This window comes from Bombyx mori, chromosome 28 (genome assembly GCF_030269925.1).
Source record: "Bombyx mori chromosome 28, ASM3026992v2".
Taxonomy (NCBI): domain Eukaryota; kingdom Metazoa; phylum Arthropoda; class Insecta; order Lepidoptera; family Bombycidae; genus Bombyx; species Bombyx mori.
In genome coordinates this window covers 9,157,082-9,169,103 of record NC_085134.1, presented here as the reverse complement: position 1 = coordinate 9,169,103, position 12,022 = coordinate 9,157,082, and the positions used below count along the sequence as shown (strand labels likewise).

At 39.0% G+C, this 12,022-nt stretch overlaps 1 protein-coding gene across 1 annotated transcript in view; it reads right to left on the bottom strand.

Moving 5' to 3' along the window:
- glv4-like (gloverin 4-like) overlaps window positions 1-12,022 on the bottom strand; it is a 223,310-nt gene that overhangs the window by 193,333 nt on the left and 17,955 nt on the right. The gene's annotated exons all lie outside the window — the stretch shown is intronic.

Here is a 12,022-nt window from a genome sequence, read left to right as displayed (position 1 = left end):
GACACACCCACCTTGAGATATAAGTTCTAAGGTCTCAGTATAGTTACAACGGCTACCCCACACCCTTCGAACCGAAACGCATTACTGCTTCACGGCGAAAATAGGCGGGGTGGTGGTACCTACCCGTGCGGACTCCCAAGAGGTTTCACCAGTGATTACGCAAATTATTTTTTTTTTAACGCGGATTTGATTTTTATTGCATGATTTTATTCCTTCACCGCGGAAGTCAATCGTGAACATTTGTTGAGTACGTATTTCATTAGACAAATTGGTACCCGCCTGCGGGATTCGAACATCGGTGCATCGCTACATACGAATGCTCCGGAACATCTTATCCTGTAGGCCACGACGACTTCAAACGTACGTTCCTTGGTACGCACGTACTTGTTCAACCTTAATTGGTATTCTCTTTCTCCCAAATTTCAGTCATGAGTATTAGGGCACACACTAGACCTCGTTGATGCCAAATTTACGAAGCAACCGTAAGTTCTAGTTTGAAAAGGTATGATACCCGAATTTCTGAATTCAAATCAGGGCTTACTTGGATATGGAGTTTACAAATAGATAAGGAACATTATCACTATAATTCTATATTATTTCTACCATACTATTATTTTCTCATCATCTAATATATGCTAAAAATCACCTTAAATTTTCCTACTCAAATCTCTTCAAAATCAATAAAGTCCTTCTATCACCTTTTTTATTGTTTAGTCGTGTAAATGAGTTCGCAGCACAAATGGGTTTTTAGTAGTTAAGTAATCCATAGGCATCATGGGTACCGCCAGTATGGGTATTGAAATACGAGGTTCAAGCTACAACTGTGAATTAGGCTGTCCCAGTCTTCCAATTTTTGGTCCTGTTATCATCTATTTTTGTAATTAAGCAGCCAAACGTTTTGGCTTAAGTAGTTACATAACACTGGGTATTTGTTTCCAAGGTCATGTCCGAAATTGAAGAGCCAAAGTGACTTTATATCGGCACTTGCATCCACAATTCTTTTAGCTACAGCAATAATATACATATGCAAAACATGCTCACAGGCTTAGCTTAGGCGCTGAATACGATTTCTATGGTTTTCTAGAATATTACAGAGACTCTTCATTTTACTGGTGTGGATAATGAAATAAAAATCCAAGAAATCAGGCCCATGTGATAATATAATTACCTTGACTATTTATAAATGGGTTTAAAACTATGTAGATGTTGTTACTTAGTGGTTTTACTTGTCATTTTTTGCTATATTTTTACCAGAATTGATGTGACAGATAGTACTGCTTTATGTGACCGCCTACATTGCCATTCGCCATCTATAAAATTGTATTCTGTTTAGTTCTGATTAGCGATTGTTATTTAATTGTTAGTTAATTGTAATAAATTCCTGTGTTGCTATACCTCGGTTTCATCACTGATGTCTGAATTAAACCTGACCTATTTCTAATACTAGTTGGTAAAAACGCTACTGTGGAGATCCCACTCCACGAAGCCCTTCATGATCGGAGGCGCTGGAGGGACATTATAAGGAGTAAAATCCTGTTAAAATATGATGGTCACGACCCTCAGCAGTGAGGAAACGACACGTCCTTACGGATCCATCAGATCAATAACCTTTGCATTAGACGCCTTCAGCTCTAACACTAGGAGCAGGCTTAGGGACCTCGGTAACCGTACTCGTCGAACTCGACAAAGAGTTCGCCGTGCAACCTAACCCATGAATCAGCTCGCTAAGTTTCTCGCCGGATCTTCTCAGCGGGTTCGTGCGATTCCGATCCGGTAGTAGATTCATTCGCGAAGCAGCTACTCTTGAGCTGTTAGGTCTCCTTCGGAGGCGCTCGGGCAGTTGTTAGCAAATCCCACCCCTCCTGGCTGAGCCTTTGCTCGCCCACCTGTCCTGGTGAAGCTGGAAAGGCCTCCGGGACACCAGTAATCTTTCAATCATAAAAAAAAAAAAAAAACGACGCGAAGAGGAGGTGAAAACGCGCTGCTTATTTCAACGCGATCTAATATCCTGAGATCTTGTTATACTTAGTACTAAATGGAAAAATTCGTAATTTTTATGGTATAAAATAAGATTTGAAGAACAATTCAGATAAAACCGGCGTATTCAAAATAATTACTATGAGATTTCTTAATGTTATGTTGTCTTACAAAAAAGTTCTAAAGGTCCCAATAAAGCCGATTGAACGCTTGAAGCGCTTAATTTGTGTAATGTTATCATAGATTTTTTGGCGTACGGGCCGTTCGTTTTTTTTTTCCTGCTAAAGCTCTATTGTAAATCGCTATACTCTTGCTATTGTAAATCGACTTTTTAATCAAAGTAGCGCAGCCGTGAATTAAACGTACGTAATAGCTTATTATTTATTCTAGTTATTACTAGCTGACCCGGCAAACGTTGTTTTGCCATATATAAGATTTCTAGGGAATTTCTAGTGTAGAAAAAAAAGTAACTTATTGTAAGTGTGTAAGGATGTGGTAAATGAGTGAAAGAGGTATGTAGCGCTGTGAACGATTAGGGAGTATAAAAATAACAAAACCTCATTCAACCACATACCTAGGTAATGCCTCATTATAACAAAAAATGTCAAAAAATAAAAATTCATGTTAGGGGTGGACAACCCTTATCACTTAGTGGTATGAAAAATAGATAGTAGCCGATTCTCAGACCTACTGAACATGCATATAAAATTTCATAAAAATCGGTCAAACCGTTTCAGAGGAGTATGGTAACTAACATTGTGACATGAGAATTTATATAAAAGATTTAATGTTATTTAATATTCCATCACTACTCATGTCGTATTGTGCACATTTTTTTATCTAAAAGGGCCGAGGGCAGGGAATTTAGCAGATACTTCAATTTAGACTTCGTCCTCATCTGTTAAAGTGAAATTCACGTTATGATGCCTAAGGGCTCCGAGTCAACCGCAATAAAGGCGAACGGGAAATGTATAACAAAAACGCTATTAAAATGAAAATTAAAATTCATCTCGGTTATTATTTTAGACAAAAAGCAATATATAAAAGTCTGACTAATAAAAACATCGTATGAATACTGGAATTTAACAGATTGAAGTGCGATGAATTTTGTGCCTTTGTAGGCAGACGAGCGTACGGCCCACCTGATGGTAAGTGGTCACCGTCGCCCATGGACTTCAGCAATGCCAGGAGCAGAGCCAAGCCGCTGCCTACCGCTAAAATTAGTTAAAAGATTAGTTCGTTTAGTTTTAATAAATGGCAATGAAGCTACTTGCTCACGGCTGTATGGTGTCAGCCTAACATCTGTCAGTCTCATTTCTTCCTGTGAGCGCCATAAAAGCGACTAAGGGATTTATCGGAGAATTTTTTTGAGATGACTAACTGGGTTTTTCTGGTGGTAGAGGGTATGATGGGCCGTCACGAGTAGGTACCGCTATCTGGACATCATATAATAAAATTGTTAGTTCGATCTCATCTCTCAAAGTATTTATGAGCTTCGGTAACCATTCTACACGAGGTGGGCCATGAGCTCACCCCAACTACGCAATAAAGGAAAAATAATATTCTAGAACTATCTGGTATTATGGCCCATAGACGTTTACAACTACTAGGTCTTATCACTTTATTGAGCACGGTGAGAGATTTAGAAATGACGCATTCTGGGTCGCGAGTAACTGACAAAATACTAATTTTCATGTGTAGTTAAAATTTTATATCTCATGGAAGACATACGACCTGGACCTATTTACTGTGAAAATTCCCAATCGTCGAGAAAGGTACTAATGTTTTTCCAATTACGAGTAAATACGTACTTGACATGTTTACAAACGACTTCCGTGAACAATAAACCTTGAACAATTTACTTTGAAAAAAACTTATTCTTTTGACGTACGTAATAATAATTTTGAATTTTACGACACTCAGTTCCGAAAAGTGATCTCTTAAAAATGATCTAAAAAATTTTGAGATACAAGATTATTCTTAATACAATGGTTAGAAAATAGAAATCGGCATAGTCAATTTTTAAAAAAGAAATCGTTCTAATAACGGTTATTGTTTTCAATAAGCGAAATATTGAAGCGCAAAGTTTCCTTGTGAGCTTCCGGTATTCAAAAGCTGCACGTCGTTCGCGAAAGATCATTTAAACTTTTCGAAGCACATAACAAGGGCTGTGCCTTCAAACCGTAAAGTTTTACGATGATATACAGATAAATACGAATTAAATACACTGAGTATTATTAAATTTTAATGCAAAACAGCGGCGGTAAGGGTGTGGTCCGAATTTCTACAGGCGGGATGCAGTCATAGATTTAAGTGGTAACCGTACTCGTCGAACTCGACAAAGAGTTCGCCGTGCAACCTAACCCATGAATCAGCTCGCTGAGTTTCTCGCCGGATCTTCTCAGCGGGTCGCGATTCCGATCCGGTAGTAGATTCATTCGCGAAGCAGCTGCTCTTGAGCTGTTAGGTCTCCTTCGGAGGCTTTCGGGTAGCTGTTAGCAAATCCCACCCCTCCTGGCTGAGCCTTTGCTCGCCCACCTGTCCTGGTGAAACTGGAAAGGCCTCCGGGCCACCAGTAATCCTTCAATCATAAAAAAAAAATTTAAGTATGAAATTCGGGACAGTTGTTCGATGATTACACTTTGTGGTTTCTATAGACTTCGGAAATTACTTAACAACAAGGAGACCGTGAATTAGTTCATGCATCTAAGCAGAAAAAAATATTGTACATATAAATACGAGTTTTGAATTTATTCGCTTTTGCTTATGGGAGCACCCCACCTTATTTTAAGGTGTAACTTCCATCTAACTTTTACGATACACATAAAAAGATATTGTAACGCCTTTCTACTCTGGTCCTCGCTGAAATATTTTACTTTTCTTCTATTTTTGGTACTTAATTACGGATCGACATGACCTTTTGTGTTTTTGGGTATTTGAGCAAAGTCTTTAATGTTGGTTTTATATGGTTATTCCTTTATAATTATGTTTTTGAAGCTATACTTCTTTAGGCGCGTTATGAAAAATTTATGAGAGTGAAATTTTACGATGCGCGCGCACCGTGACACAAAATCAACAGAATGAAGTTGCCCACTAAATCGCTCATTACAATACGACCGACGTAACTTGGCGAGTCTGAATATAGCCGCAGGTGAACTTTCGCGTATGTACACTCGTAAGAAAAAGTGTTAGTAGCATTCATTTTTTAGTAATATAAATGACAAAATTATTATTTAATATAATTCATACTAAATATTATTAAATTATTAACGTTAAATATTTATTATTAATTATTCAATATTTAAAAAAAAAAGAAATAAATTTAATAAAAATAAAGTATAACTTCTTACGCGTATACATAAGTACACGCACCTTTTTTTTTTATTTAGTTTGGGTACGGTGCAGGATTTACGGTCTTAAATAATTAATTTGGGCAATTAATGAGCAGGTACACTCGTGATCTCGATCTCATCAAACTATTAGTACTTGTTCCAAATCTTACACAGCGCGCAACGATACTTCTATTGGCTCCTACTTTTCTTTATTATCTGTGCATTTTTCACTTAATCACGACTTGGGCGCATTCATATTATAATTCCCAATTTTTTTATCAAATTACTATCGTCGGATTTAAAATATATGACGTCACTTCCACAAACCGACTTATTATTTGTCCCCGAGCGTGGACAGTACCTACTACATCTTTTTAACAATCCGCTTTAGTGGAACTCTTAACTTATTCTCTCCCATTCTCACTGATTCGGTTATGATCTGCAAACTCCACCTTATTGTAAACAAGAAGGGATGTTAGGCAGCCCTAATAGAAAGGTATGAACTAAACCAAACTGCGTTGAAAACTAAATTTACCAGTATGGCCTATTGTAAGACCAACCAAGCTAGGTACGACTCTACTCAGCCTCTTACTGTCGCTAACAAGCATACGTTCCAATTTACATGGGTGAGACAGCCCTAATAATATAAAGAAAAAAATAAGTATGTTTAAAAGGAACGATGAGTTCTCTTTTCGATGATAATAATACCTTTCCGACAATAGGATGATGAAAAAGATTATTTTTAACACTCTATTTGTATATAGTGATCTTAGCAGTTGACACTGGCTTAAAAGTTGCGAATTTCTTTAAAAGGCTCTAATCACTTGTGATCAATAGTTTTATTATTGCTTAGTTAGGTGGACTAGCTTTTTATTTTTATTTTTTATTGCCCTTGTAGGCAGACGAGCGTACGGCCCACCTGATGGTGAGTGGTTACCGTCGCCCATGGACTTCAGCAATGCCAGGGGCAGAGCCAAGCCGCTGCCTACCATTTAATACTCTCCACAAGCCTCGTTTGAAGAAGGACATGTCATAGCGCTCGGGAAACACCGTGGAGGAGAGCTCATTCCATAGCCGGATGGTACGTGGCAAAAAAGACCTCTGGAAACGCACTGTGGATGACCGCAGTGGCTCCAGGTAGTATGGATGAACTCTACTCCGGTGGCGGGCGGTGCGATGGTAAAAACGAGATGCCGGTATCATCTCGAACAATTCCTCAGAGCACTCCCCATGGAACATACGGTACAAAATACAGAGGGAACCGAAGTCCCTCCGCAGACCCTCCCTCCTAGCTCATGGCCCACCTGGTTTTAAGAAGTCACCGGAGCCCATAGACATATAAAATGTCGCCACCCAACTCGAGACCAGAGTATTAAGTCACCGTTTTTACAGTACAACAGCTGTACCACCCTTCAACCCGAAACACATTAGTGTTTCACGGTAAAAGTAGGCAGGGCGGTGGCACCTATCTGTGCGGACTCACACCTACGACCAGTAATTACGAGAATTATAATAATGCAACTTTCATTTTTATAACACGATCTTATCCTTCAGCCGTGAAAGTCAATCGTGAACATGTGTTAAGTATTTTATTTAAAACTAGCGACCCGCCCTCGCTTCGCTTCGGAAACATTAAAAGAAACATGAAACCAAAAAAATAAAATTAAAAAAAAAAAAAAGTAGCCTATGTTCATCAGGGACAATGTCGGCTTCTAATGGAAAAAGAATTTTTCAAATCGGTCCAGTAGTTTCGGAGCCTATTCGAAACAAACAAACAAACAAATCTTTCCTCTTTATAATATTAAGTATAGATAATATTAGTATAGATATAGAAAAATGGTACCTACTTGCGGGATTCGAACGCCGTTGCGTCGCTTGATACGAATGCACCGGACGTCTTATCCTTTGGGCCACAACGACTTAATGTATGTCTTGAAAGCAAAATAATGCTACAGTATATTTATATTTAGTTTCGCTATATCTTTACCAGAATTGAACCTTCATAAGGGCTTGTGAAGAGCCTTCAAAAGGGACAATGGCGGAGGAGACCATTATGTCCAGTTCCACAAGTATGAAGGTCTCGTTTATTTCGAAAGTACTGGCTTTTTTGACAGATATATTATTATGTTACTTGTAACTACACAATATCGAGGCATTGAACTGGATATAAAAATATTTCTTGTTTTTATTTGGCTTTTTTCGTGGTATGCTATAACTTATGATATGTCAAAACATGTATTTCGGAGCTGAGATTCCCAACTGAAACTGGAATGCACGAAAACATTTTAATTTGCATCTCAAAAAGATGTACATATTACGGCTTCTTGACGGAAATACCCGTGCGGACTCACAAGCCCTACGACCAGAGTTACGCAAAATATTACATTTGCATTGCGCGGGTTCGATTTTTATTACACTATGTTATTCATTTATTGTGGAAGTCATGCGTGAACATAATTTAAGTACGTTTTTCATCAGAACAATAATAAGCAGTAGGCAGCGGCTTGGCTCTACTCCTGGCATTGCTGAAGTCCATGGGCGACGGTAACCACTTACCATCAGGTGGGCCGTACGCTCGTCTGCCTAAAAAGGCAATAAAAAAATTAAAAAAAACCTGTATGCGATATTAGAACACCGGCCTAACACAATATTACTAAATGCACAGAGCGTCTTATCCTTTTGCAAGTAAACACATACGGGTGCTGTATATAGCTATATAATAATAAAAAAAATACTTGAACCACAGTAAGATAATAATATCACCAATATACAGTATGTCCTTTCTTATCTGTTAAGTCCTGAGCATTTCGAAATTCAGAATAATAGGGTAATGACCCAGGGGAGTTACCTAATCTAATCGTTTTGAAAATTTGATAAGAGTCACTGGCCTGATTGAATTTTATATTATAATTTGAATTGATAGCCGGCGCTCATTGATCAACAAGAAAGAAGTATTTTATATCAACAGCACGTCCGAAATATAGTTTTATTTTTGATTTTACGAATGAAGGAGTTAAGTCTCTTACCATTGCCATCCTATTTTGAGACCATGACTGTGTCGTATTAAACGCTAGCCCTGAATTTTTTATTTATTGCTTAGGTGGACTAGCTCATGGCTCACCTCACGTTAAGTGGTTACCGGAGCCCATAGACATCTACAATTGGTTGCGCTAGTTTAAAACTATTAGTTTTTGGTTTCGGAAAATAGCAACATTTAATTTGGTTTTGCAAATCCTGTCTCATCCGTCTGCAACAATGTAAATGCCGTCACCTACCTTGAGATAATAGTTCTTACGTCTCAGTTTTTACAGTACAATAAGGATGGCTTAAGGATAAAACGCCTGGTGTATTCGTATGGAGCGATGCAACAGTAATGTCTCAAAAACCTGCGGGCTGCTAGCAATTTTTCTAGAGAAATGCGTATATGTACATATGTCTGCATACATAGCTAATGGTCACGACAAAGTAGGCGGAAAAAGACCACGAGGTAGAGGGCCGAAACGTTGAACTGACCAGATCTGCACTAACCTCGACACAACAGTCAACGATGCTCTACACTTGGCGGAAAAAATGGCGTAGAGTGATTCAAAATAGACTCTTGGTGCGAGGTGGTGGTAACTCAGCATTGAGGAAACCGAAGCAAGGAGGATACATAGCGGATTGCGTTCCAGTTTGAACAATAACATTGCTGTTAAGATTGAACATCTAAATATGGACGATTGACATTATGCTAATTGGCGAAGTCCTTGAATGAGGGGTGCACAAACCACCCACTGAACGACTCTCCGGCACTTCCAGCCCTCTCCAGGAAACAAATAGGGAGTAAAAAGTGGTCAGTGGTGCGTCCACCTCAAGGATGTTTGACCAACGGTGTCGTTGGCGGTAATGACAGTTCGTCAGGTCGCCAAGATACACCGCTCGTATTTCGGGATCAGAAGCAGCCTATCGAGTCAGAACACGATGCACTCAGCCACTGCCATATTAGTGACACCCTTATCACCGGTTTCCTCCGGTAAACACGATGTAGGTGAATTTGGAAGTAAGCGTGAGCAGCCAGTACCTGTATCAGACGAATATTATTATCTCTAATAGCCACATAAGAAAATCTTCTGGTCACCGGCTTCAATTAGAGAATACAGAACATCGCGTATTGTTATCATTTAGTTTACTGTAGAGTTTTGTTCAAAATTAATTAAGAGAGTTCATCTGTCCAATCAGGTCAGAACAAACAAAAATCAGTACATACACCATCACAATAGATATCTAATAGATTTAGTTTGGTATTGTGAACTTCACGCATTTTTCTAAAGCGGTCGAATTGGAATTTTCGTTGGTATCTTTTTGTTTATTTGTTATTGCCCTTGTAGGCAGACGAGCATACGGCCCACCTGATGGTGAGTGGTTACCGTCGCCCATGGACTTCAGCAATGCCAGGGGCAGAGCCAAGCCGCTGCCTACCATTTAATCTCTCCACAAGCCTTGGTTGAAGAAGGACATGTCATAGCGCTCGGGAAACACCGTGGAGGGGAGCTCATTCCATAGCCGGATGGTACGTGGCAAAAAGGAAAGGATATCTCGTAAGGAGATATTGTAATAACGTATTAGGAGAGGTGCATTCTTATTTCTTTACGTGAAAATGGATTCCTAACTGGTTTATTTTTCAAGGAGCATTTTATTATTCAATTAATTGAAGATCTCCGGTCGGCGGACGATTTTGGTTGGAAATTTGAAAGGATTTAGGTCAGAGGATCTTGAAGATAATAGTTTGTTAAACTGCTGTAATTGGGTTATGCAAAATAATCCTGGCGTAAAGGATAAGACACACAATGTGTTCGTATTATGTGACGCGTCCATGCTGATGTCACTATGCCGGGTGCAGCCCCAGATTCCAATCATCAATAATTATTTCGTACATAACCAATGCCTATTTTTAGTTCACATTCTAAGAGTTATATAACACGAATGTATATAAGAACGTGACTCCACGTATCGAGGTGAGTAGCATACACGTAGTAGGGGCTCTATGGTACCCTATACATTAGGATCCTATAACATTCAGTCGTCATATTCAACAACAACAGATTGATTCTATATTATTGAAATTACACAAACCACATTAACTTGATTGCTAGCGTTACTAAAAAATATATCACAATATGGGCCAAAAACGGATAGGAAATACGCGTTATTGTGTCGAATTTCCCTTCGATACATACAGATTTCTCGAACTAACACAACTTACACTATATGAACAGTCCTGAAATATTCAAATCACGACCGATCTTCATGCCGAGTTTGTGTGACGTCGGGAATTTCATTTCTTTCAGTTATCACGCAGATGTGATTTTAGAAAAGCGCCGACTCCAATATCCTTTTTGTTTTTTCATCTATTACTTCATGTGGTGCTGGGGGCGGTTTTGTTTGCTGAAACAGGCCACAGAATTTAATTTATTATATAAGGCTTCAATGGAATTACAATGAAATACTTTTTCGTAAATTCATCGGATGTTTCCACGACAGCTGTTGAGGTTGTGTTGACATTTTAACGACATAATGAACATTTTACGAATACCATTGTAGCTTCTATAAGAAGTTGCTTATCTCACCGATGATAGTGGACAACGAATCACAATCACCAGTACTTGAGTTGATATCTAATGCAGTAATGCAAACTCAGTACAAAAGACCGCCGATGACACGTTTAAAACAGAAGTTATTTAAAGAGGAGTGGTCGTTCATAGTGGGCTTTAAGAGGCTGGGCGAGAAATAATAGTTTCTTTTTACGTTGTTTGTAGGCAGATGACAATACAGTCCCCTTGGGAGTAAGTGAAAATCATCGCTCATGAAAATCCCCAATATCAGGAGAACAGCCAAGTCACTACCTACCGCTGAGTGCTTGATCTCACATCAACTCTTATAAGGTTTTTAACAGTGTTTAATGATTTAGCCACTGAAAGCTGATGACCTTTAACGCGTTGACGTTTTTGAGATGTGATGCTGAAAAAAGATGCTCTGTATTCAGTGGACAGCATATCGAACTAACGCCTCAATTTTGCGAGAACTCAAAATCTCTTCGCCGCTTTCATCCGAGTGTCTTCGCAGAGTTCTTGAATACTTCGGTCACATTGCAAGGAAGATGGAAACTACCCCGAGAGCCCACCACCGCCCTGCTTATTGCTGCCGTGAAGCAGTAATGCGTTTTAGTTAGAGGCGGGGCAGCCGTTGTACTGTCCAAAAAAACTGAGACCTTAGAACTTTTGTCTCAATGTGAATGGCGGCATGTAAGTTGTAGATGTCTACAGGCTCCGGTAACCGCTTAACACCAGGTGGGCCATGATCTCGTCCACCAATCTAAGCAATAATTTAAATATAGCAATATTTTCATGTCGAATCCTTGTTTATTAAAGCCTTGACAGCTGTTCCCATAGTTCGCGAACTGAGGCTTGCCACACGCACTCCTTACCAAAACCTCACTTCACGGGTTTTGGAAGGATTTTCATCTTATCAGTCCACTGCATAATAACATAACATAACTAATATCCATTGGACAGTAATTACCTGAATAAGTATTTGCCAAAATTTGTACAGTCCTCACTTTGTCAATGAGACGATGATGATAATGATCTTCCTTCCACAGTGGTCCGCCAATAAGTGAAGTTCCCAATTGTATACGGACAGCACTACCTCAACCAGAATAGTTCACAACAATTTAG